The 25,084-nt window shown below is 46.8% G+C and overlaps 2 long non-coding RNA genes across 3 annotated transcripts in view; one reads left to right on the top strand and one right to left on the bottom strand.

Moving 5' to 3' along the window:
* LOC106992937 (uncharacterized) overlaps nucleotides 1-25,084 on the bottom strand; it is a 166,175-nt gene that overhangs the window by 23,766 nt on the left and 117,325 nt on the right. The gene's annotated exons all lie outside the window — the stretch shown is intronic.
* Nucleotides 1,948-24,001, top strand: LOC144333778 (uncharacterized). Of its 2 annotated transcripts, none has more exons than XR_013402788.1 (2): nucleotides 1,948-2,543; nucleotides 22,737-24,001. It is a non-coding gene; the product is annotated as an uncharacterized LOC144333778 (long non-coding RNA). The 2 variants fall into 2 exon arrangements; XR_013402789.1 differs by lacking the exon at nucleotides 1,948-2,543 and adding an exon at nucleotides 22,131-22,448.

The raw sequence follows: 25,084 nt of genomic DNA, 5'->3' as shown, positions 1-25,084 counted from the left end.
GGTTGATCACTTGAGGTCAGGAGTTCGAGACCAGCCTGAAACATGGATAAATCCCATCTCTACTAAAAACACAAAAGTCAGCTGGGCATGGTGGCATGCACCTGTAATCCCAGCTACTCAGGAAGCTGAGGCAGGAAAATCACTTGAACCCGGGAGGCAGAGGTTGCAGTGACCCAAGATTGCACCACTGCACTCCAGCCTGGGTGACAAGAGCGAAACTCCATCTCAAAAAAAAAAAAAAAAGAGAGAGAGTTCATGGCTCAAAGTCCAGCTCCACCGCTACACTGGTTATGCTCCTGCTACAACCCCCATCCTTGTCTACCCTGCTCTGTGCCCAAGTGACCGATCTCTTTAGAATGCATCACCCAGGTTGTCTTGGGCTCTGGCTTCTGCATGGGTTTGGCTATGGAAGGAATGGGAGGGATGGGAGAGGCAGAGAAAAGAGAGGTAGGGTTTTTTTTTTCCTGTTCCCTCCTTGCTTTGGAGCCTGATCCTGGCAGTGGCTATGTCTCTCTGAGACTCTTAGGTCTACCCTGTGGTACTAATTCTCACCCCTCATCTCTGGCTATACTCTTTTCACTCCTTGACCTGTTAGGCTTGGTGGTGATATAGGGTAAATGCACCTAAGAGTAGTAATTTTTTTTTTTTTTTTTTTTTTTGAGATGGAGTCTCACTCTGTCACCCAGGCTGGAGTGCAGTGAGGCAATTTTGGCTTACTGCAACCTCTGTCTCCCGGGTTCAAGCAATTCTCCCATCTCAGCCTCCCAAGTAGCTGGGACTACAGGTGCGCACCACCATGCCCGCCTAATTTTTTGTATTTTTAGTAGAGACGGGGTTTCACCATTTTGGCCAGGCTTGTCTCGAACTCCTGACCTCAAGTGATCTGCCTGCTTTGGCCTCCCGAAGTGCTAGGATTACAAACGTGAGCCACCATGCCCAGCCTGAGAGTAATAATTTAAGGATAACCTTAGAATGACCCTGAAGGGCAGACACTCCTGAATGTGTGTTCTGAGCTAGGGAATCTGTGAGTCGTCATCCCAGAGATTTGTTCCTTATGTATGACAAACATCTGAGCCCCCGTCCCATTCTGTCCCATGGAAGACAGACGTACAGAGGATTGAGGCCCTGAGTTTTGGGTTAAATGAAGGTTGTCAGGTGGAGGTTTTAGGGGTAGGGTGAAAATGCTATATAAACTGCATGATGTTAGCAGGTGGTTGCAATTTTCCTGCCCAGACCCCGCCACTGGGTCATGCAGTTATGTTGTCCATCCCGCAGCCGCTGGACCATTTCTATATGTAAGGCAGTTCTCCTGTCCAGCCCATTGTCAGGGGACTCTCTCCCATGTATGTAACCCCCTAATAAAACCTCCTGTCTTATTTGCTGGCTGGAGGTCTCTTCTGCCTCTTGAGCCTGGTGCCTCGCCTATTAAGCTTAATGGGGGGTTCGGCACAACAGGTGGTAAGAGCTTCCTGCTGTTGCTAGTCTGGGTGCCCCATCAGCTTTGTTTCCTAACCCTACCTCTGCCTAAGCAAAAACCTCATTAGAACCATTTAGTGGATTCTACTTCTGATCAGAACCTGCCTGACTGGTTAACTATGCCATCACCCGAGGTTATCAGTCTCTGGGCTCTGCTTCCTTATCTTAGATGGGGATACCTAAAAAGAAGTTGTGACCCAGGTGCGGTGGCTCACACCTGTAATCCCAGCTCTTTGGGAGGCCAAGGCGGGTGAATCGCAAGGTCAGGAGTTCAAGACCAGCCTGACCAACATGGTGAAACTAAAAATACAAAAATTAGCCAGGCGTGGTTGTGCATGCCTGTAATCTCAGCTACTCAGGAGGCCGAGGCAGGAGAATTGCTTGAACCCGGGAGGCAGAGGTTACAGTGAGCCGAGATCACGCCACTGCACTCCAACCTGGGGGACAGAGCGAGACTCCATCTCAAAAAAAAAAAAGTAGTTATGAGGACAGGACTGAATGAGATAAAGCAGGTAATGGGCCATGGCTTGTGTCCCAGGTGGGGCTGCAGCAGAGGGCCCTCAGGATGGTGATGCGAGGACTCTGTAGGTCTCCTAATTTCTTTCACCACCTCCCTGAGCCTTTCTTCCCCTTAGGTAAACCCAGTTCACTCAGGCTGAAGCGAGAGGAAGAACATTCCTCCAGCTCCTCGCCATGCAGGCCCGGGAGGTGGGAGGGCATTCTGCCAGTCCAGTATATCCACTTTGCTTCGGCAAAGGTCAGCCTGCCCAGAATAAGGAAGTACCCGCAGCCGGGAAAGGTAAATCCAAACCCGAAAGGACAGATAGTGAGCATTTGAATCAACACAGCCTGCAGCGTCCTTGCAGAGCCCTGTTTATGGGGCAATAAACCATTTAAATGACTCTGTGTTGGAACCCACAAGGACTCCTTGAAAGGCTTATCACAGATACTCCTAGTAGGGCTCCAGGACGTCTGGAGGGCCAGGCTGGGGTGGCTTTTTGGCTTCTGCTTGGAGCTGCCGGTTCCCCTCCATCAGGAACGCCAGCCCCTGGAGAGGCTGCCATGAGGTGAGTACCCTGGGGAAGATCCCAGAGTTTAGGCTGGGCAGCCTGCATCATGGGTAGTAAAGGCCAAGTCTGTGTCTTCTGCCTTGTGGCGAGGAAGAGAGAAATTATTTCTTGCTTGGGGGTATTGGGAGGAAGGGCTATGGTGTGGTAATAGAAGCATGAGCTGAGTGTGGTGGTGAGTGCCTGGAGTCCCTGCTATTCGGGAGGCCGAGGCAGGAGGATTGCTGGAGCCCAGGAACTTGAGGCTGTAATGTGCTATGATCACACCTGTGAATGGCTACTACACTCCAACCTAGCAACACAGACTCCATCTCTAAAATTTAAAAAAGCATGATGTAAACGGGAGTTTGAATCCTATGTTTGTTGCCTAACCTTGGCAAATGTACTTACACTCTCTGTGACTCAGTTTTATCACCTGTAAGATGGGAATAATAGCAATAATATGCCTAATAGAGTTTTTGTGAGAATTAAATGAGATTATCTGCATATAATGGGCTTAGCAGAGGGCCTGGCACTTGGTAAGTGCTAAAAAAAAATTGTCATTGTCAAGAATGTTATCACTATATCCATCTTTTTCCATCTGGTTACTCTTCTCCCAGCTCCAACAGAGCAATGGTCCCTGGGAGACTAAGAGATAATAACTCACTATCTACTTCTGGGAGGGTAATAAACACACCCAAGTAGCTCACATTAACCCAGACTCCGATCAGCTCTTGCAGATCAGCTCTCACAGCCCGGCAGAGGCCAGAGGCTGCTGGAGGCAAAGGGCAGAAGCAGGGGAGAGCCAAGTGGCTGGGGCCAGATGGACTTCGAGCGGACGGACCGCAGAACAGTGCCAGTGGCTTCTTTGGGCAGCACTTTGGGTACTCTTTGACATAGGCTCGGAGAAGCTGGACATAACTAAACACCCCTTTATAGAAGGCAAAATAGTTGGAGGAGAGCCTCCATCTATGTTTTGAAAACCCACCACCACTCCTAGGAAATACAATCTGCTGATGTTAGAAAGCAGATGTGTAGCATAAGAGAGGGTAACACCAAGGGAACAGGCCAGCTGGGCCCCAAGAGGGTTCCCAAGGCCATAGCATGCCTTGGTGAATTCTTCTAGGTCTGGGACTACCCTGTATCAGGCTCCAGAATTTAATGTGGTCAACAGGCTGAGGGTAGATTTCCCTGTTGGGGATAGACTAATATTAATGAAGATCATGAAACATTAATATGTAGACCAGAATACTAATTCTTTCTCTCCTTTTCTCACTCTTCCTCTTCCTCTCTCTCTTTTCCTTATATTTACCGAATACCTACTATGTGCTAGGTAGCTATAATTAAAAGTGTCTACCCTAATAGAGCATGCATTCTAGTTGGGGAGATTAAACCATGGCCATCTATGTAAATAACAGCAGAGAATGATTAGCACCAGGAAGGCCACGCAGCAGGGGTAGGTAGGGCTTGTGAGGAAGGGGCACACTCGGCCAAGGTAAGGCCTCTCTGAGGCCTTTGAGCCAGGATGGAGGAAGGCATTCCAGGCAAGCAGTCTTGTGAAATAACTGCCCAGCAGCCCAGGATCCCAGGCCTCTGGGAGTCTGCCCACCTTTTCCTGGCAGGCTCCCAGTGCAGGGAGATGAGCTATAGTCAGAACAAGGACCCAAGCAAGCAAGGAATTAATCTCAGGTACTGACCGGTCCATGGAGGTCTGCAGTGGCCTCTCACCAGCCCAGCTCTCACCCTGCCCAAGGCCAGGATGTTTGCGGATCTAGGCTGCTCCCCACAGTAGTGCTGGAGGGGCTGTCCCGTTGTCCCTTCATCTACACATCCTTTCCCCAGATTAGTTAATGCAACTTAGTGGGCTGCCACAATTACGTTTTGCTTGGGTAAAATATCCAAATTGTTTAACCTCTCTGCACGTGTTTTCTCATCTACAAAATAAGGATGAGAGCTAGCTTGCAAGGCCCTGGGGTGGAGATGAAGATTCGGCGAAGAAGTTAAGTTACGTAAAGCTATCATGCTTATCTACAAAATAGCTGGCATTCCATAGACAGTTAGTTTTAATTGCTGTATTCATATTATATTGATTATTCTGCCCCAGCCTGTGAGCCGTGTCAATTCTTAGAGGAACAGCAATAGAGCATAGGAATGACACGTAGAACATGGGCTCTGAGCACACAAACAAGCTGTGTAACTCAAGTTATTTAAACTCTCTCTGCCTCATTTGCCTCATCTGCATACTGGGGTTACTAACAGACCCCACCTCATGGAGTTTGGGAGGATTAAATGGGTTCATCCATATAAAGCTGTTAGAACAGCGTCTGGTGCCTGGTAAGGGCCCAGATGTCCACTGCTATCATGTACTGCAGTATATTGTTTCCAAAGATGGCTGCAACAATTCGTCCCATTGAAATATGAAGAGACAGAGTCTGTTTCCTTCTCCTTGAATCTTGGCTGGCCTATGACTTGTGGAAGAAGTGATGTTCTGGGACTTCTGGGCCATAAGAGTCCTTGTAGCTTCCATTTTTCCCCTCTAGAAAACCAGCTTCCACATAAAGAAATCTGAGCTAACTTGCTAGAGAGCCCACATGGAGAGAGTGAAACCCCAGAGAATGAGAAACCACTTGAAAAAGAGCGAAGGTACCCAGTGGACAGCCAGCACCCACCGCCAGATGTGAATGAGGCTGTCTTGCATTCCTAAGATGCTGCAGCTGACATGAGGTGAAGCAAAGATGCATGTCCTAGCTGAGCCTGGCCAAGCTCCTGACTCACAGAATCCTGAAAAATAAATGGTTGTCATTTTATGTCCTTACGTATTGGAGTGGCTTGTTACACAGCAATAGGTTACTGAAATATATATGTACAAACATACATATACACACATATAAAATACATAAATACATAACATACACACATATACACATGACTTCACCCATTATGTGTTGATTTTCTAGTTTCATTCTCATAGGCTAACCTATGGCATCTTGGCATCTCTTTAACATCCTACCTATATAATCAACCAGAGGGAGTTAAGTCAAAGGGTAAAATAATCCAGAAACAATGAAAAGTCATAGTCTCTACTGTTGGGATGCTTACAGTTAAAATGACTAAGGTACCATGAAACATAGATTTTAAAGCCCTCACATTTGCATAAAGTTTTGGACTTTCAAGGAACTATCAGAAACCATGTGATTTTCCTTCAAAGCGTCTAAAAGCGAATAGTTAACACTTTGCTGAATATTTTTTAAGTGCCAGGCACTAATCTAAGCACTTTACATGTAATGCATAGTGTGGCAAGTTGTATTTTCTGCAGATGGCTGCCATGATATTTCCCATCCTACATGCTCTTCCTGCACCATGATGTTGGCACTCCACCCATCGAGTGGTGGGATCTATGTTCCCTCTTTTCGAACCTAGGTTGGGCTTTGTGACTGCATTGGCCAACAGAATATGTCAAAAGTGAAGCTATGTGACTTCCAAGGCTGGATCATAAAAATGCCACGCACTTCCGCCTAGCTCTCTTTTAGAAACTAGCCTCCATGCTGGGAGAAAGCACAAGTCACACAGAAAGACCACATTGTAGATGTTTTGGCTGACAACCAGCATCAACCACCACACGTGCGAGTGAGCAAGCCTTCGAGATGATTCTGGCTCTAGCCCCAGCCATTGTCTGACCACCATTGCATGAGAAACCCTGAACAAGAACCACCTACTTGGGTCCAGTCAATTCCCATTAAATGACTGTCATTGTTTTAAGTCACTGAATTTTGAGATGATTTTTTATACAGCAATAAATAACTGGGACACACGGTTACTTCAATGATCATTTAATTGCCTACATCCCCCTACCAAAGTGTAAGCTAAAAGAAAGTAGAAACTGAGTTTGTCTTATTTACAGCTGTGTCCCTAGGATCTAGTTTGAGTAGATTTCTGTTAATTTGTTAAATAAGGCCAGGCATGGTGGCTCACGCCTGAAATCTTAGCACTTTGGGAGGCCAAGGTGGGCAGATTGCCTGAGCTCAGGAGTTTGTGACCAGCCTGGGCAACATGGTGAAATCCTGTCTCTACTAAAAATACAAAAATTAACTGGGCATGGTGGCTCGCGCCTGTAGTCCCAGCTACTTGGGAGGCTGAGGCAGGAGAATTGCTTGAACCTGGGTAGCGGAGGTTACAGTGAGCTGAGATTGCGCCACTGTACTCCAGCCTGGGTTACAGAGTGAGGGTCCATCTCAAAAAAAAAGAAAAGAAAAGAATTTGTTAAATGAATGAACATGGCATTGCTCTTATGAGCTGCTGGATAAGGTCAGTAAGGCAGGCATTCTTATTTTGTAGATAAGGAAAACTAAGCCCAGAGAGGTTAAGTGACTTGTCTGAAGTCACACATCCAATAGCTGTCAGAGGTAGCTTAATACCACCCACTGTGGGGATTAAGTTTCAATAGGAATTTTGGAGTGGACACATTCAAACCGTAGCATGGTCCAAAGCAACAGGCTGGTCCCAGGAAGAGATCTCTGTTCCCAGAGCAAACTCTCTGAAGGGGAAGGCAGCCGCAACATTGATGAGAGAAGATGACATGACTCCTCCTGTCTTGGAAACAGATTGCAGACCAGCAGAGGGGAGAAATGTTCTCCATGTTCTCCTTTATCCCCTTTCTTCCAGCCTTCCCAAATTTGACAGTCTCCATTTTGTTACCAATGGAGGGAAAAATGATAACTAAGATTTCTCTTGAATCTTGGCAACAGAGCTCAGGCTTTTATTAGCATGCAGTAAAAATGACATTAACCTCAATAACAAATAAATTAAATCCTGGTTGGCTCAGAGTTTAACATCTTGGCCTTTCTAAGTTAACTTACCAAGTGATTTACTTCCTTAGTGCCTTTAACCCAATATCCTCAGTAGCTGGCCTTCTTGCGGATGCCACTTATCTTACCTTATAGCTGTGTCCTTAGGATCTAGTGTGAGTACAAATCCCAGACAAACCTGAAAATGGGCTTTCGAAACAAGCCATAAGGAGTAAATGTGGCCAGGTGCCGTGGCTTATGCCTGTAATTTCAGCACTTTGGGAGTCCAAGGCAGGAGGATCCTTTGAACCTAGGAGTCTGAGACCAGTTTAGACAACATGGTGAAACCCTGTCTCTACAAAAAATTTAAAAAATTAGCCAGGCATAGTGGCATGCACTTGGAATCCCAGCTACTCAGGAAGCTGGGGCGGGAGGATCACCTGAGCCCAAGAGGTTAAGGCTGCAGCAAGCCATGGTGGTGCCACTGCACTCCAGCCTAGGCGACAGAGGGGGACCCTGTTTTAAAAAGTTAAAAAAGTAAACATGTTTTAGGCATGTTTTAGAGGCAGCTTGGGAGATAAGGGCCCTGAAGTACGCAGAGGACTGGCAGGCCAACCCTGATTATGAGTGTGTACCAGTCCTCTAAATTACTGGAAGCCTAAATTTCCCCATCTGTCCAAAAGGGAATAGTGTCACATTAGCATGCAGGACTTCTCCCTAAAAATAAAATTCTATACTAGAACATTTAACTTTACTCCATAAGTACTTACTACTTTCCAAGAACAAATTGAGGTAACAGATCCCCTGTGGAATGCAAAATATAGCCTCTGTTCTAAGGACTTCCCCTCTACTAAGGGAGATGAGTCTTACACATATAGAACAGCAGCCCATGGAGATGCCTTCATCAACCATTCCCTTCCCTTTAGTCAGATTTTATTTTTTATAGTAACTGCTGTGGTCAGGATGTGGGTGAGGGACTTAAAAATATTAGGGGAATGGAGAAAATGAAGGAAAGGAGGACAAAGAATAAAGGAATAAAAATGAAATTGGTTCCTACATGTAGTCCAAGAGTTTCCTGGTATTCTGAGGAAATGGAGGTTTTCCTCCCACCAGTACTATACCTTGACCTTCCTGGGGTCCTCCAGGCTGACTGAGACTCCTCAGCCACAAAACCCAGGATGGAAGCTGCAGAACTAAACGTGATAAGTCAGTCCAGAACAGCCCATGGAGGGCGGTTTATATGAATTTATAAGTGAATCACCCAGCTGCTCTCCCCATCTCCTGTAGTATCCCAGCCTCAGGGCTGGATCATGCATCAAGGTTTGGTCAGGGCAGGTGACCCAAAGGCTATAAGAGTCTTGCTGTTCCTCTCCTAGCTTCTGGGACCACTTACTGACTGATACAATATTAGAGATCAAAATGCCTCCCCCAAGGAACACCCCACTCTGATTCAACTGCCATTGGATTCCAGCCTCCTTTGTGCATTACCTTTTGTTTGAGCCTTTCATAAGTGATGACAGTGATTTGGGTTCACATACCCCCTTTTCTGAGGAAATATTTCTCAAGCACTTACTATATGCTTGAAAGAACATACTGTTCTAAGTTCTTTACATGAATTATTTCAGTGCTATAACTGCTATTATTATCTCCATGTTACAGATGAGGAAGCTAAAAAATTCTAGTGCAGTTGCTATGTATAATAAAATGCTCCAAAGAGATGTTTTGAAGACTATTGAAGGAATTGAGGAGATTGGAAGGCCAAGATCTGAACAAATGTTTGGCCACACAGTAAATACATGGCAAGCTGGCAGGATGTCCTTTTTCTCTAGCTAAACAGAAATTGAGTCAAGGGAAGGGCTATCCAGAAAGAATATTGGATTGGGAGTTGTGGAACGTGGGACACAAGGTCTGAACTTGTCACTGATCAATAGACCTTGAACAGTTACCTCTCCGGGCCTAGGTTTCCTATCAGTGAAACAGGGGCTGGGGGGCTGGCTCTGGACACCCAGGCAGCTTGCCACATATTTACTGTATGGCCAAACACTTGCTCAGGTCTTGCCCTTACAATCTTTGCAACTCCTTCAGTGTTCTTAAGGATGCTGCTTTTTACCCATTTCACTATAGAGAGTAACGGCACCAGAAATGTTCAGTGTCCTCATCTGCAGTAAGGGTCAGCATAATGACCTAGGGTTCAATGAGGCCACTAGTTAGTGGCTCTGGGTTCTACAGAGCAGCTGGAGGTGGCGTTCCTGGGAAATGAGCTGGCAGTTGCTACAGTTGGGCTCTTTCCCTGAACAGCTGGTGTGGAGAGCAAGGAGGGGGTGGGGGACAGGATAACCTCTGAGTCTCTGGCCAACTGCAATGTCTATTAAGGGCAGCCCAGATGGCTGCTAGCCAATAACCCATGCCTGTGTGCTTTGCAAGTTGTAGTCTCTCCTTTTGAAGGTCTCTCTCCAGAAGATGGGGAAGGAATTTGTCTCAGTCCACTTCCGCACCTGTCCACCTGAGCTGGGCTTTAGCCTGAGCCTCTGCCTCTGTATGGATCCCATGAGTATCCTCCTTCCCAAGGTCAATGTTTGGCCCCTCACATGGGCTCTAGGACCACAGTGCTTTCTTGAGCAGGCTTTGGGTGGTGATGGTGGGTGGTGGGCTCAGGGAAGATCACACTCCCTTTCTTCATACTCTGTTCCAAGCATAGATACAGGATCTCTTATTTTCCCAAGATTGTAAGATTAATACCTTCAAGGCTGAAGTTATTGGGGCTGGCAAAAGAGTTATAATTACAGGGAAAAAAAAAAAAACAGTTAAGTTGGAGGTTGCCTATGAACTCTCTTGGAGTCCACTGGCCCATGGCCCGGGGTGCCCTGCTTGCCTTTTCCCTCCAGGCCTGCCAGGCCTGCCATCTGATGGCAGAGCTCACTTAACTCCACAGAGAGGAAGGCCTTCAGCCAGATCTCTCCTATCTGAAGTCCAGGTCCCAACTTTCTGTTTTCCCCAGGTAAGAGGAAGTCTCCCCTCTTCCTGGGTGGCTGGGGTAGCTCTGTCTGCCACTAACCACAGGACAGTCATTTATATTAGATTACATAGCCATTTATTTCCTCTTGTCTCAACCTGTCCATTCCAGAATCAGCTCTGAGGATTTCCTCTGCATAACGAAAAAGTCCACTGTTTTTCCCAAAACAAAAAGCAGTCTTTTCCCTTAGGTGGATTTTCCTGCTTCCTCTTGCTAAACAATAAACAGCTGAAGCTTTGGAATTGCTGTGTACCTTGCTTCAAGCCTTCAAGCTTGCAAGGGTTTCAGAGTCTGACATGAGAGCACCCCACTACATAAGTAATAATCAGACATGTACAACCATATATGAGCCAGTCACAGATGGAGGCGGAAGGTGCCAGTCAGCCTTCAGAAGTAGGTCCTTCCAAGAGTCAAGGTTTTAAACTGAGCATATGATTAGAATGGCCTTCCAGTCTTTAGTACATGATTTCATCAATCAGCAAGACCAAATTACCCCTGTGTTTATTTAGGAAAAAAAAAAAAAAAAAGGCAATGACCTATGAATAAACAGCACTTGACTTTGAAAATTGCTACATTAAATACCCAGCTCCTCTGCACGATTACAACAGCCTCCGGAGCTCTTCCAAATTGTCACCTAGGATGAATATGACAGCAAACAATGCTTTAAAAGTAAGTAATCTGCTCTATAATTATTTTAGCGGCTGCAGCCGCCAACCAGCAGGATCACTTATGAAAAAGGATGCAGTTGTTCCTTATTAAAAATGCATGAATATACAGTCTCTTGATTGTGGAAATAATCATCAGACTATCTAACAAGACTTAGCCACAGAAGAATTAATTAGGGTGAAATTGATTAAGGAGAAGAGGGTAAAAATCTATCTGTGATGATTCAGGCTCCAATTAAACTCAAGCATTAATTCTCGTATTCTTTTCAAATTAAGAGACTCATCTAAATGTTCCTCATTGATATTCCAATATATCCCACCCTCCTTTAACCGGAGAGAAATGCAGACATTTCCAATGGAAGCAAAAGATCTATTCTTGTTGACTCTAAAGCGTCTTCTATCTTAAGGATTTCAGGAGATTGGAGTTTTAAAAATTATTTTAAATAAAAGATGGGAGGGGGTGGGTTGTGAAATCACCAAATTCATTCTGGTCTTGAGCACTGAAGATTTTGTTCTGAGATTTCTCAAAAGCTTAAGGAAGCATACAACACAAATAATTATGTGACAGCCTCTTGAATTCTCTTTGTCTCGTGGTAATCTGCTCCGGTACAGATAAGAGAAGCTTGAAGGGGTCATATATTCCATCCCTTGCCTTGAGACAGAGCTGTACCAAACCAGAGACCCATATGTAATTATCTACCATCTCCTGAGAGGCCTCCGGGGACCAGGACTCCACTCCCTTGGTAACAGGATCGAGATCAGGCAGCTAATATATTCCCAGCTCAGAGCTCTTCCTCCCCCTCCTCCTCCTGCAGCCATTTGAAAGATGGGAGGAGAAACTTCCCCACACCATTGATTTTTATTTCACTTTTCCTCCATTAGGAGCCCACTGTGGTTTCTGGCTCTTTGTGTCCAGACTGTGCTTATAATTCACAGGTCACTGACCTTTCCTTGTTCCTCCAATGACTGCTATCTTGGTAGCTCTTCTTCCATCTGCTGCCTTGGGTTTTCTCCTGTGGACGTTAAGGTTAGGTACTTCCTTTGAGCGAGGACAGGCAGCTCAGGGCCAAGAAGCATCCCAAGAGCTGGGAGCCTCCTCTGCTCGGGGTGCTGCCACCCAGCAGCAGCTCCCACCCAGCATCACCAGCCTTATCAGCGAAATGGGGGAGATAGGAGTAAAGAAGCAATTCCAAGCCCTTTGTTTTGCCTTCTATTATCTTGTTTTCTCTTTACCACCCTGAGAGTGGTCATGGTTCCCATTTTACTGCGGAGTCTGAACTGTTCACAGAGGCCTCCAAGCAGGACTATGAGAACAGGAAGCAGAATTTAGTCTGCCTTGGGGAGTCCAGCCAGGCCATCCCCAAAAATTTACCAGGCAGCCGACAGAGGAGAGGACACTCCAGGCAGAGGGAACTGCATTAAGGGATCTGGGAACAGCATGAATGTGGCAGCTTCATCTTCCTGAGCCTACAAGGGATGTCCCATTTACATTTATGAGAAAATATCCATGGCGTCCCCTCTCCACACAGCCCTTCTTGCTGGTCTCAACTGCTTCAAGCATAGGTGGGCAGATGTCTGTGGTGGGAGGATCTGGGGTAGATAGGCCACCATGGAGTTGTGGGACTAAAGTCACTGAGAGCCTCAGGAAGGAGTCCAGACATTCCCATCCTCCCTTAAGCTTCATCCTTCCGGGGTGCAGCCATATGACCCTACATCCTGCTCTACCGCCTGCACCTCTATCCCCATGTTCACCATACATGACTTTGAATGCTAAGGGAAGAATATGGAGAGGCGACAGAGGCCTGTCTCTTCTCTCAGGAAGCTCCTTCACTTCTATGTAAATTTATGGATGCAAATTGTTATGTGGGGGCAGAGACCCTGAAGCAGCCAAGCCCCAAATGCAAATAATTATGGTGGGGGGGGTCACCCAAACTCCACCCATCCACTGAGCCTAGGATCCCAGCCTCAACCAAAATATCCCATGCCCTGCACGCACAGCCATGGCCAATCTTCTTCTTCTCCTTCCCTCCTGCCTTTTTTTAATCGATTTGTCTCCCATCTGTTCCTCTATTCAGTTATTAGCAAATTGGCTCTCAGGATCTACCTGGGACTTTAATATTGTCCTTGGTATTAAGGAGGGTGCAAGAGAGAAGCATGTGATTCCTGCCCTAGAGAATGTCACAGGTTGCAGGAGGATGCCATTAACTCAATCAAAGCAAGTGAAAAACCACAATGAATAGTATATCATAAAGATTAAACTGAGTACCACCAATTTAATGTCGAGTGAAATCAAGAGAAGGAGGGAACCCCTGGGAGGGAGGCTGGGGTGATCAGAAAGGCTGCTGGGAGCAGGTGGGACTTGAATTAGGTCTTGAAGCTGAGTTGGCATCACATGGATTAAGGAGAGATAGGAAAGATGCCAGTGAAGGGCAGGCCTGAGCAGACACAGGCTGGAAGGCACATCAAGGAACCTTCAGCCTGGTTGGAGGGGAAGGTACTTGTTGAGAAGTAAGGAAAGCCAAACTTTGCAAGACCTTGAATGCTAGATTTAGGAATTAGGATTTTAGTCTAGACTGTTGGTTCCAAAACTGTAGTGTGCTACAGAGGAATGCTGGTTAAAATGAAGGTTCCCAACTGGGAGCAGTGGCTCACACCTGTAATCCCAGTACTTTGGTGTTTTTGTTTTTTTTTTTTTTTTGAGACAGAGTTTCACTCTTGTCACCCAGGTTGGAGTGCAGTGGCACAATCTCGGCTCACCGCAACCTCTGCCTCCCAGGTTCAAGCGATTCTCCTGCCTCAGCCTCCCAAGTAGCTGGGATTACAGGCATGTGCCACCATGCCCGGCTAATTTTGTATTTGTAGTATAGATGGGTTTCTCCATGTTAGTCAGGCTGGTCTCGAACTCCCGACCTCAGGTAATCCACCCTCCTTGGCCTCCCAAAGTGCTGGGATTACAGGCATGAGCCACTGTGCCCGGCCAATCCCAGCACTTTGGGAAGCCAAGGTGGGCAGACCACTTGAGGTCAGGAGTTCAAGACCAGCCTGACCAACATGATGAAACCCCATCTCTACTAAAAACACAAAAATTAGCCAAACATGGTGGCACACGCCTATAAATCCCAGCTACTTGGGAGGCTGAGGCATAAGAATCGCTTGAACCTGTGAGGCAGAGATTGCAGTGAGCTGAGAGAGTGCCACTATACTCCACCCTGGGCAACAGAGTGAGACTTTTTTTGAGTCTTGAGACTCCATCTCAAAAAAATGAATAAATAAATATAAATATAAATACAAAAAAGATTCACCAAGTGTGGTGGTGGCTGCCTGTAATCCCAGCTACTTGGGAAGCTGAGGCAGGAGAATCACTTGAACTCAGGAGGCAGAGGTTGCAGTGAGTCGAGATCATGCCATTGTACTGCAGTCTGGGCAACAGAGCAAGACTCTGTCTCAAAAAACAAAAAGAAGGTTCCCAGAACTCAGCCTTCATAGGGATGGGACATTTTAAACAAGCACTCTAGATGACTGATGGTGGCCCCCATACGTTTGCTAGGTCTTGCATCTTTGTCCCTCCTGTGTGGCTGGCGTGGCCTGTGGGTACAGCCAGGACTTTGTTTGCACCATGGAAACTCCAGGGCCACAGAGGTTTCACCACTCTTGGCAAGGATGTTAAGCTTTGTCTCCTAGTAACCCAGAGACTGGGCAGGAATTATTTTGACTATGCTGTAGCCAAAGGGAAAGCAGCCCTGATGAAAAACAATTAGAGTCATTCCTTTAGAAGAGTCGAGAAAGTGCCTCATACCCTGGGACCACGTGGGGGCCTCTGTTGCATTTTCCTACTTATTAAAAGTGTAGCAAACAAGTAAGTTCGGTGAAGATTTTTTTATATGATAAAAGTGTTCAGCTGTAGGTTCCTTTATTTTTATTTTATTTTTGAGATGGAGTCTTGCTCTGTTATCTGGGATGGAGCGCACTGGTGTGATCTTGGCTCACTGCAACCTCCGCCACCCACGTTCAAGCGATTCTCCTGCCTTAGCCTCCCGAGTAGCTGGGATTACAGGCATGCACCACCATGCCAGGCTCATTTTTATATTTTTAGTAAAGATGGGGTTTTACCATGTTGGCCAGGCTGGTTTCAAACTCTTAACTTCAAGTGATCTGCCCACCTCAGCCTCCTAAAGTGTTGGGATTACAGGCATTAGCCACCACGCCTGGCCAGCTCTAGGTTCCTTTAACCCTAGAGGAAGGTTTAAATAGCCATTTTTAAATAATAGCTATTGCCCCTTAGCACTGATACAGACGTTGCATCCCAGATGTGCCCTTTAATAAATGTGTTTTGTGGCAAGTTACTTGCTGTCTCTGTTAAACTCTGTTAAACTTCTCCATTTTTATTGGAAATTTTTAAACCTAGAAAAAAGTTAAAAGGATAATAGTGGAAAACCAGTAAATCCTTTACCTAAATTCACCAAGGGTTAACATTTTGCTGTTTGCTTTCTTTCTTTCTCTCTCTCTCTCCATATGTATGTATATATGTATATGTGAATATAAAAATATATAGTATGTGAATATAAAAATATATTCACATATACATATATATGCATTTACTAAAGCATTTGAAAGTCAAAGATATCATGACACTCAAGAACTAGGACAGGCCAGTTGTGGTGGCCCACACCTGTAATCCCAGCACTTTGGGAGGCTAAGGTGGGAGGAACACTTGTGGCCAGAAGTTTGAGACCAGCTTGGGCACCATAGTGAGACCTCATCTCTACTAAAAAAAATTTTTTTAATTAGCTGAGCTTGGTGGCACTTGCCTGTAGTGCCAGCTACCGGAGAGGCTGAGTGGGGAGGATTGCTTGAGCCCAGGAGCTGGAGATTGCAGTGAGCTATAATTACATCTCTGCACTCCAGCCTGGATGACAGAGTGAGATCCTGTCTCAAAAAAAAAAAAAAGAACAAGGGCATTCCTGTTATAATTTCTCTTATAACCACAATTTCATCACATCCAATAAATTTGACACTCATACAGTAATATTAACTAATGTAATAAATATATTTAGATGTCCCCAATTCTCCCAAAATACCCTTTATGGCTTACTAATTTATTTTTAGAGACAGGGGTTCACTCTGTTGTCCAGTCTGAAGAGCAGTGGCACTATCACAGCTCACCGCGGCCTCACACTCCCGGCCTCAGGCTATCCTCCCACCTCAGTCTCCCGAGTAGCTGGGATAAAGGCACACACTGTCATATCTGGCTAATTCAAAAATTATTCTAGAGATGGAATCTCACTGTGGTACCACGTTGGTCTCGAACTCCTCTTGAACGCCTCAGCCTCCTGAGTCACTGGGATATGACTTTAAGAAAAAAACAATCTGGTATACAACGAAGATTTTAAACCGTGTTTCTTTAGTTTCCTCTAATCTAGAACAATCCCCCTGCCTTTGTTGGTTGCTTGTTTTTCATGACATTGACATTTTTGAAGAGCCTAGGTATAAGTTGTCTTGTAAAATGTCTCACAATCTGTATTTGTCTGATTCGATTCAGGTCAAATACATTTGGACACGAACATGCTGTGAAGGTGAGGCTGTGCCTTCCCGTGGCATCCCATCGCACCAGGCGGTGCACCACGTCTGTGTGTCCTGTTAGTGGCGATGCTACATTGGATCAGTAGGCTGAGGTGCACGCTTACATTTTGACACTTGGTTACATTTAACTAAGCACTATGCAACTCTTATTAATCAATATAGTCAAATTATAAAGTCCTTGAGGGCAAGAACTGAGGCTTCGCCTTTGGAAAATAGTGCTTTACAGTTTACAAGACTCTTTCATACAGATTACCTCATTTACTCATCAGACACCCTGGAGGGAAATATTTTATTCCCACTACGCAGGAATGCAAGATCTCACTGTGCTTTGGAGCCTGACATTGAATCATAAATCTACCCATTAATAAATGTGTCTTATGACAAGTTACTTAACCTCTCTATTAAACTTCTGTTTGCTCAACTGCAAAATGGGGATAGTAATGTCTTCCTCCCAGAGTTGTTATGAAGACCAAATGAGGGTAATGAAAATAAAATGCCTGCCACAGTGCTTAGCACATAAAGAATATTCGAAAAATGCAAGTGCTGTGTTTATAGAGCTAAACACGTTATATATACATGTGCTCACATACTCAACATGCATGTATACACTGATGTATAGGAAGGTCAAGGTCTGGCCTGTGGTCAACTCAGCTGAGTAAATAGCAGAGCCCAGATGCAAAGCCCCATCTGCCTAACTCCAAATCCAGGTCCCATGCCCGTTGTCCACACAACACCACCCTGCTGGTGATGGGCCAGACAGTGTTGCCTTGTATGAACCATTTGGTCAAAATCATTTGAATAATGTGTATAAAAATTAGACTTGATCTTGTTTTTATATATATATATATATATGGACTCTAGCTCTGTCACTCAGGCTGGAGTGCAGTGGCATGATCTCAGCTCACTGCAACCTCCGCCTTCCAGGTTCAAGAGATTCTCCTGCCTCAGTCTCCCAAGTAGCTGGGATTACAGGCACATGCCATCATGCCCGGCTAATTTTTCATATTTTTGATAGAGACAGGGTTTCACTATGTTGGCCAGGCTGGTCTCGAACTCCTGATCTGAAGTGATCCGCCCGCCTTGGCCTCCCAATGTGCTGGGATTGCAGGCATGAGCCACTGCGCCCAGCCAGACTTGATCTTATTTACATCCAATATCGTATCTTATTTACACCTAACTTCAAGAAGCATGAAGCAAGGCCCTACTTCTCTGATTATACAGAATTGGCCAAAGGGCCCCATGCTGTTGCCCTTTCTTCCCAGAAATCAGCCTGTGTGCTGCCCTCAGCTCATTGCTTTGTGTTACTTGGCAACCTCACAACATACCCAAACTCACCACATTGAACAGCAGTCACTGTGCATCTGGGAGGCAACACATTGTGGCTGGACAATACTGCATAGTTGACCCCAAACATTCCCCTGTCCTGCCCTGCTTCTTCAGGGTCTTTGGTCTGGAGTAGGGGCAAGACTGGAGAATGGTCCTTGGTCAAGGTCCTTGTTTTAGGGGCTCAGGACCGGCAGAGGTCCCTGAAAGTCCCCTCAAGCATTTTCATTGGAAGTTCCCGTTCCTACTTTCTACTAAGCACCCCAGCCCCACCCCAGTCTACATAGGGAAAATCCACAGCAGCACTCAACCATTATTTTGAGTGAAAGGTCTTCATCCCCTTTGAATGACAATGGGTCCAGTTAAGAATTAATTCCACCCAGCCGGGATTGTGATGTGTGAGTTTGTTGTTCAGGTGAGGTCAGAGGTCTAGGGAAGGAAAAATCACTTCTAGCAAAGGTTTCACGGAGGAGATGGGCCTTGGGGAAGGGGAGTTGGATAGTCAGCAAGGAGGAGGAAGGCATTCCTGATTTGAGGGAGTGGGACACACATCGTATTGGTAAAGGCACAGAAGTAGGGTAGCAAAAGGCCTGGTCAGGGAACTGAGAGGCAGCATCTGCAGGGAGGAGAGGGAGGAGCCCCTCCCTTCCAGACACAGAACAGACCGGGGCTGTAGAGCGGCTAAATATTTCATTGATGGAAAATTGGATATGGCCGTGGTGCTTAGGATGTAGACTCTAATTTCACGGCTGGGTGTACCCAGATGGCTGATTAGGCTGCAGAAGAGAGGCTGCCTCCCCATTCCTGGTTTCCTGGCCACAGGAGGGTGCAGACACTGACCTTTTTTTCTCAGTGAGGTCAGCAGCCATACGTGTTCTGGGTCCGAGAAGATGAACAAGCCCCCCACCCCAGCCAAACCCCATTGCTTCACAGGCCCCAGACCCACCTCGGTTCCAGTTTTTCAGTGGACACACATTTCACACCTACTATATGTCAGCCATCATGGTGAGCACAAAGGAGATACAGATGTCTCTGCCCAGGGAGACAGCTTAGGGAAACGGACCCCCTAACAGGTCTCTAACTGTGGAGACCACAAATGAAGTGCTAGGTCTAAGCTCCACAGAGGAGGCGCCCCCTGTGCTGCTGCAGTCCCTGCAGAGAGGAAGGGAGGGCTGCTAACCAACACGCAGCACGGACTGACTTCTGGCTAGACACTGTGCTAGGAGCTAATTCTGTACTACAACCTTGAATCCTCACAGTCACTCCAAAAGGAGATACCATAACTGCTAATTACATAAACTAATGGCTTTCCAGCAGGAACATGTGCAAAGAATACATGTGAAAGAACTTTGAACCATGAGGACCATTTAGCAGTTTGGAGAGGCTGGCACATTCAATGGAGGACCAGAGGGGGCTGGCAGGAAATAAACCTAGGAAGGTAGATAGACTGGGGCTTTGCATGTCAGGATGACACATTTGAACTTTATCCACTTAGCTTTGGGAGGCCTCTGAAGGATAGTGAAAAAGGTGGGGCCAAGTGTCCTCTTTCCCTCTTCCACCCCAGTGGGGTCTCTGGCTCTGGCCTCCAGATCGTAATAATGACCCATCATATCAACAAATATGGACTACACACCTTTACTGTGAGCCAGGTATCTTTCTGGGCACTGGGGAAACAGCAATCAACAGGAGAAGGGTCTCATCTCATGGAGCAATGGAGGAGGGAACAGTGGAGGGACACTGTCATCTAGTAAGCAAATACATAAATAAAAGGTAGTTTCCAGTAGTCATAGGTGCTCTGACAAAACAAAAACATAGCAATGGGACAGAGAGTGATGGGGGAGGGGAAGCTGCATGAGTAGGGACAAATGGGAAAACCCTCTTGGAAGAGATGACATTTGAGCTGGGACCTGAAAGGTGATGGGCCAGACAGGAACAGATATGAGGAAGAGCATTTTAGAAGGAGGCGCAGGTATTTGCAAAGACCTGAGGCAGGAACCAGTTGAGTGGGTTGGAGAAACATGAGGTTGAGTATGTTCGGAGTGAATGGGCTGGAGAGGGCGTGAAGGAGGATAGGAAGACTTACAGGCCAAGGTGAAGTTGGAATTTTATTGTTCAATACTCAGCTCAAGGCCAGGCACAGTGGCTCATGCCTGTAATCCTAGCACTTTGGGAGGCTGAGGTGGGCACCACAGTTTTCTTTCCTGGGGTTTGGGAGAAATACTCGGGGAACTTGGTGTCCGGGCATTTTCAGAGTTCTTGCTTTACAGAAGAGAGAGTTCTCCAGCCTCCCATCTAGGCGGAAATGGTCATATTGGGGTGATCACCCTGGGAACAGCAGGGTAGGGTCCTTTTGGGGCTGGGGCTGGAGTACTGGAACTCAAAGAGCTTTCTGCTTCCCCCCATACCAACTTAATCCTTTTTCTTCAAAGAGGAAGCCCCAACCGCATCAGGCACATATGTGCTTCTGAACAATATCCCCAGGGGTGAGAAGGATAGCCCCCCTGAGAGAGGACTCAGTACTGCTGGAGAGAGCCTGATACAGTGAGCAGAGAAGGGCTTTGGAATTAGGCCTTGGGTGTGTTTTTGCGGGTTATGATGGTCATTTACTTCTGTCAATTCTTCTTTCCTCTTCTCTCCATGGAGCTACAATTGGTAAGGATGTAGGCGTCTCAGGACAGGGAGTTGGGGGAGATAGTCAATTTCTCCCATTTCAAACGCTTTCCTGAAAGTAAGTTAAGTTCTTAGAGAACAATGTTCCATGCGATGACATTCCTGGGCCACAGAGGCTGCTCTTCCCCAACAGCCAGGCAAAGAGCCCTTAACATCAGACAAAGCCTGAGCTGATTCCAGAGGGAATAAGCAGTGAGAGGCACAGCATGGGACAGCCAGAGGGAGTAGTCCCAGGTCCCAGAGCTGGCAAGGAGGAAATGCCAGGGCCACACAGGACAGATGGCAGAAGTTTGGAGAACATTTTTAGGGACAGATTCCTTTCCCTTTACCCATGAGCCAAAGCAGAATTTCACCCTCTTGGCAGCCAACAGGGTCCCTCTTTCTCTGAACCAACCCCTCTGTTGCAGGGCCATCTCTAGGACATTCCTCCATGGGCAGGGAGAAGACATAGCTAAACCCTGGCCTGATGAGTCCTCAGAAAAACTAAGTCACCGCAAGTCGTCTCTTTCTGAGTCACAGAATCTTGAACCCTTTTAACATCTCTGCTGTTTTCCCCATCAGTGGTTAGATTGCTGTTTGTCCTGAGAATGAAATAGGAGTAGGTCGGGTGCTGGCAAGGTGGTTTCTCATGCCCTAGCCTCTGGACCATGGGAGCTGGAGAAACAAAGAGGGCCGAGGTATAGACCTAGAAAATCCAAGTACTGGCCTCCTTAAAAATGAGCTGGGGCCGGGAACAGTGGCTCACGCCTATAATCCCAGCACGTTGGGAGGCGGGCACAAGAGAATTGCTTGAGCCCGGGAGTTCGAGACCAGCATGGGCAACAAAACAAGACCTTGTCTGTATTAAAAAATATAAATAAATAAGCCGAATATCAAGACTGGAGCAAATGGGCTAAGGTCTGCAGGGGATGGCAAGCAGGTCAGTCCTGGAAGGAGACTTGGGAAACGTGGCAGATGCTAGGCTAGGATTGCAGCAAGAGCCCAGCTTCATGACTGCACCAACCTGGAGGTAGGAGGGAGAGGGGGCTGATGAGGACGGGCCCTGGTTGGGCTGTAGTCCAGAGGCTGCGCTGGGACCTGAGCCAAAGGCAACACATGCTCCCGAAGTTCAGAGAAGGAGGCAATTTGTGTTGGGCTGGTTAGCGCCTTCCATCCCTCCAAAAAACCCGTGCTGGGCCTGATCTTATTGCAGTCGTTCTCTCTTGCTTCCGCCAGGGAGTCATGGAAACAATTTGGGGCGATAGCGAATAACTTTGTAGCCACCTCATTCACTTAGAGAACCTCCTTCCACTTTTCCATCCTCCTTTGGGCATTTCTTATACCCTAGCCTAGAAGTGACAAGAGAGGAGAGTGTTTTTCTGATTTCACAGAGCAGAGCATCACCCCTAGCCAAAGCTCAAGATGAGACAGAACTTGAGGCCACGTGTTTTAAAGAGTGCAAATTCATCCTCACAAATTTTTCAGATTCCATCTAAAGCATCCTTAGGCTGAATAATGAAGAATTCAGTTCTCATCCCCACCCCCTCTCTCTGCCTTTCTCCACACACACATACCCTCCCCCGCACCCATTTCAGAATCTTTTCTTTTTCTGCTGCAGTCTCCTCCTCCTCCTCCCTCACCTCCCTTCTCAGCAGGAGCACACCAGGACAAGAAAATGCTACTACAGGAGGCTCCCAGCCACAAGAACTGGTTTCTCAGAATGAGTAGTTAACGTAGACCTGGCCACAAAGTCATTGCCACGCTGAGCACATTTCTGTCTCACCATGTAACTCAAGAAATAATGCAATTGCATCTAGCGGACTTCACCCAAACTGTGCCCTGGGTTGCCCTGGGGAGCTGGTTCTGCTGCTTCAGGCTAACTCACTTATTGTGGCAGGAGGCTGCTGATATGGTCAGTTCCCAGGGATCAGCCGCTGGAGGTGGAGGTTAGGGTGGGGGGGCGGTGGGAGGGTGTTGGAAAGGGCACCTATCAAACGTGGATTCATAAATGGGCTGCAGAGAGACTAGAAAGACTCTGAAGCTGAATGCACGAGTTTGTACGTGCATTTTTACTGGGGATGAGGATCAGTTTTTTTGTCTGATTCTCAAAGAAGTCAGAGACCCTCAAAATGGTTACTCGTTTTGGGTGGTAGGTAAAACAAGAAATTGAAATGTTTCTCTTTTCATTTTTGCTCCCCAGTGAGTTTGAGTTTTATGCAATTTCTTGTATAAGAGGAGAGCCTGAGTCCATGGAAGCTGGGATTGAACATCCTGAATATGCAGTTCCTTGGAGAGCCACCAAGAAAAGACCTAAGCAGGAGACATGATGTCACCTTCGGGGAGGAGGCTCTTCAGCTGTCTGGCATGGGAGGAGGAGGAATGAGGAGGATCACTGGCCTTGAACCCCCAAGGAGAGGCCAGAGCACCTTTCTGGGACTCAGCCCAGGGTTTGTATTAAACATCCAGCTCCAAAAGAGATGCTGTGCAGATTCAAGCTGCCAAGTCCTGAAGGCCCTGAGGGAGAACCCAATCCCAAGCAGCCCGGGTGGTATCTGGGTATCCTGTGCCCTGCCCATGGAGATCAGGAGCCTAAAGTCTAGAGCTCACTGCAGAACCAGACCAAAGACAGTCTAAGGTCCGCTGAGCCAAGCCTTCCTGACCTCCCGTGGAAAGGGGAAGAGAGAACAGGGCCTCCACTCATCCACCTACCAGTTCCTGGGTCCCTTTAGCCCTTGGCATGGTAATTAACGGTCAGGAAGTTATGCATCAGCCTCAGCAAGCTAACGTGGCAGGAGATCCCTCCTGACAGCAGAGCTAATAAGAAATTTGCTAATGCAATTTATCACTTTAAAAAGCCATATGTCGGTGGGGATGAGCACTTCTCTGCAGCAGCTAGTGTAATTGTCAGAGCAAAGCAGCGAGCAGCTCTCGGAAGGGGGTGAGGAGGATGATGTCTTCACTAAATCAGTGGTGCAATGCAGCAAGCGAGGGCGCTGGGAGGAGGGGTGTGGTGCTGGGTGGAGGGCTCCCAGCTCTCAAGCTCCCAGGAAGCCAGGTCTGCAGACCTGTTCGGGGGCCCCATTAAAAACCAGATGAGCCCTGAACTCCAGCCCCTGCTGCCTTTGAGCTGCATGAACCTGCGCTTTGGTTCCTGCCACAGTGTTAAAACAAGAAGTGACTCTGTCTGCAGTAATGGCTGATGTAAGTCTCAGCCATTGAGTGTCAACACACAGGACCCGATTCCAGCTGGGGGCAGGGCTGATGCCATGTGCACATTTGCTCTTTCTCTCCCAGACCCCTGTGATAACTTCATCCAGGACAAGAGCCACTGGTCCTTAGTCAGAGGCAGGGAAAGATTAGAAATCCACCTCAGGCCCAACAACATCTCTGCTTCCAGTTTAGACAAATTGCCTTGAGTACCCAGTGTTTGCCAAAATAAAGAGTGGTTTCTGCAAAGGGGAAAAACTGCTGTTGTGGGATTTTGCTTCAAACACTCAATTGCAAACCATTTTTCCCAAAGCAAATTGATAGATAAGCAAGTAAGACAGGTGCCCCTTCTGGGAATGCAGTCCAGGGCTGCTGGGAAGGCTGTGGGAAGGAGTAAGAATATCCATATGGCTGGATCTCCACTGCTTTCTGGAGATAGTCCCCACTCTCAGTTATCTGTGAAATGAGAGGGACTGGAGAGAGGGATGAAGTAGGGTAAGCCACCACCAACACCCAGAGAAACATCACACCCAGTTTCCACCAATTAAACTTCCTTCTAAAGCAAATTTTGACCCTAATTGTTCTCTGTCCTTTAAATTAATGCTTTTTTTTTTTTTTTTTAAGATGGAGTTTCACTCCTGTTGCCCAAGCTGGAGTGCAATGGTGCGATCTCAGCTCACTGCAACCTCCGCCTCTTGAGTAGCTGGGATTACAGGTGGCCACCCCACGCCCAGCTAATTTTTTGTATTTTTAGTAGAGACAGGGTTTCACAATCTTGGCCAGGCTGGTCTCAAACTCCTAACCTCAGGTAATCCACCTGCCTTAGCCTCCCAAAGTGCTGGGATTACAGGTGTGAGCCACCACGCCCAGCCTAAATTAATGCTTTGAATTTTGCATGGAGACACTGAAGGAAGACAAAGTACAAAGATCCAAGCAATAACCAATAGAAAGAAGAAATCCCATGCTAGGGCCTGGACAGCCCAACATGTATATTTAAGCTCCATGTTGCCTTCCTGTTTAAGACCTTCTGCTCAGCTCATACTGATGGAAATAGCATGGGTGGGCATGGGGGAAGTATAGCCTCATGACTCCCCAGCCTTCAGGGTGATGGGAGAGGACTGGCAACAGGAACTGGTATGATATTTTTAGTGAGTCTTAAACCTTGCAGGAACAGAGTTTTACAGCAACTCCCAAAGTCCCCTGTGAATTGAGGCCCACCTAGGGTGCCAGGAGCCCCTTTATGTGCCCTTTAAAATATGCTCTAATAGCTAAGGTTCTATCATTTAATATTTATTTATTTTTAAATTTTCCTGATCCTCCTTCCATGTCTATTTTTCCAAA

This window comes from Macaca mulatta, chromosome 13 (genome assembly GCF_049350105.2).
Source record: "Macaca mulatta isolate MMU2019108-1 chromosome 13, T2T-MMU8v2.0, whole genome shotgun sequence".
Taxonomy (NCBI): Eukaryota; Metazoa; Chordata; class Mammalia; order Primates; family Cercopithecidae; genus Macaca; species Macaca mulatta.
This window is presented reverse-complemented; position numbering and strand designations above follow the sequence as displayed.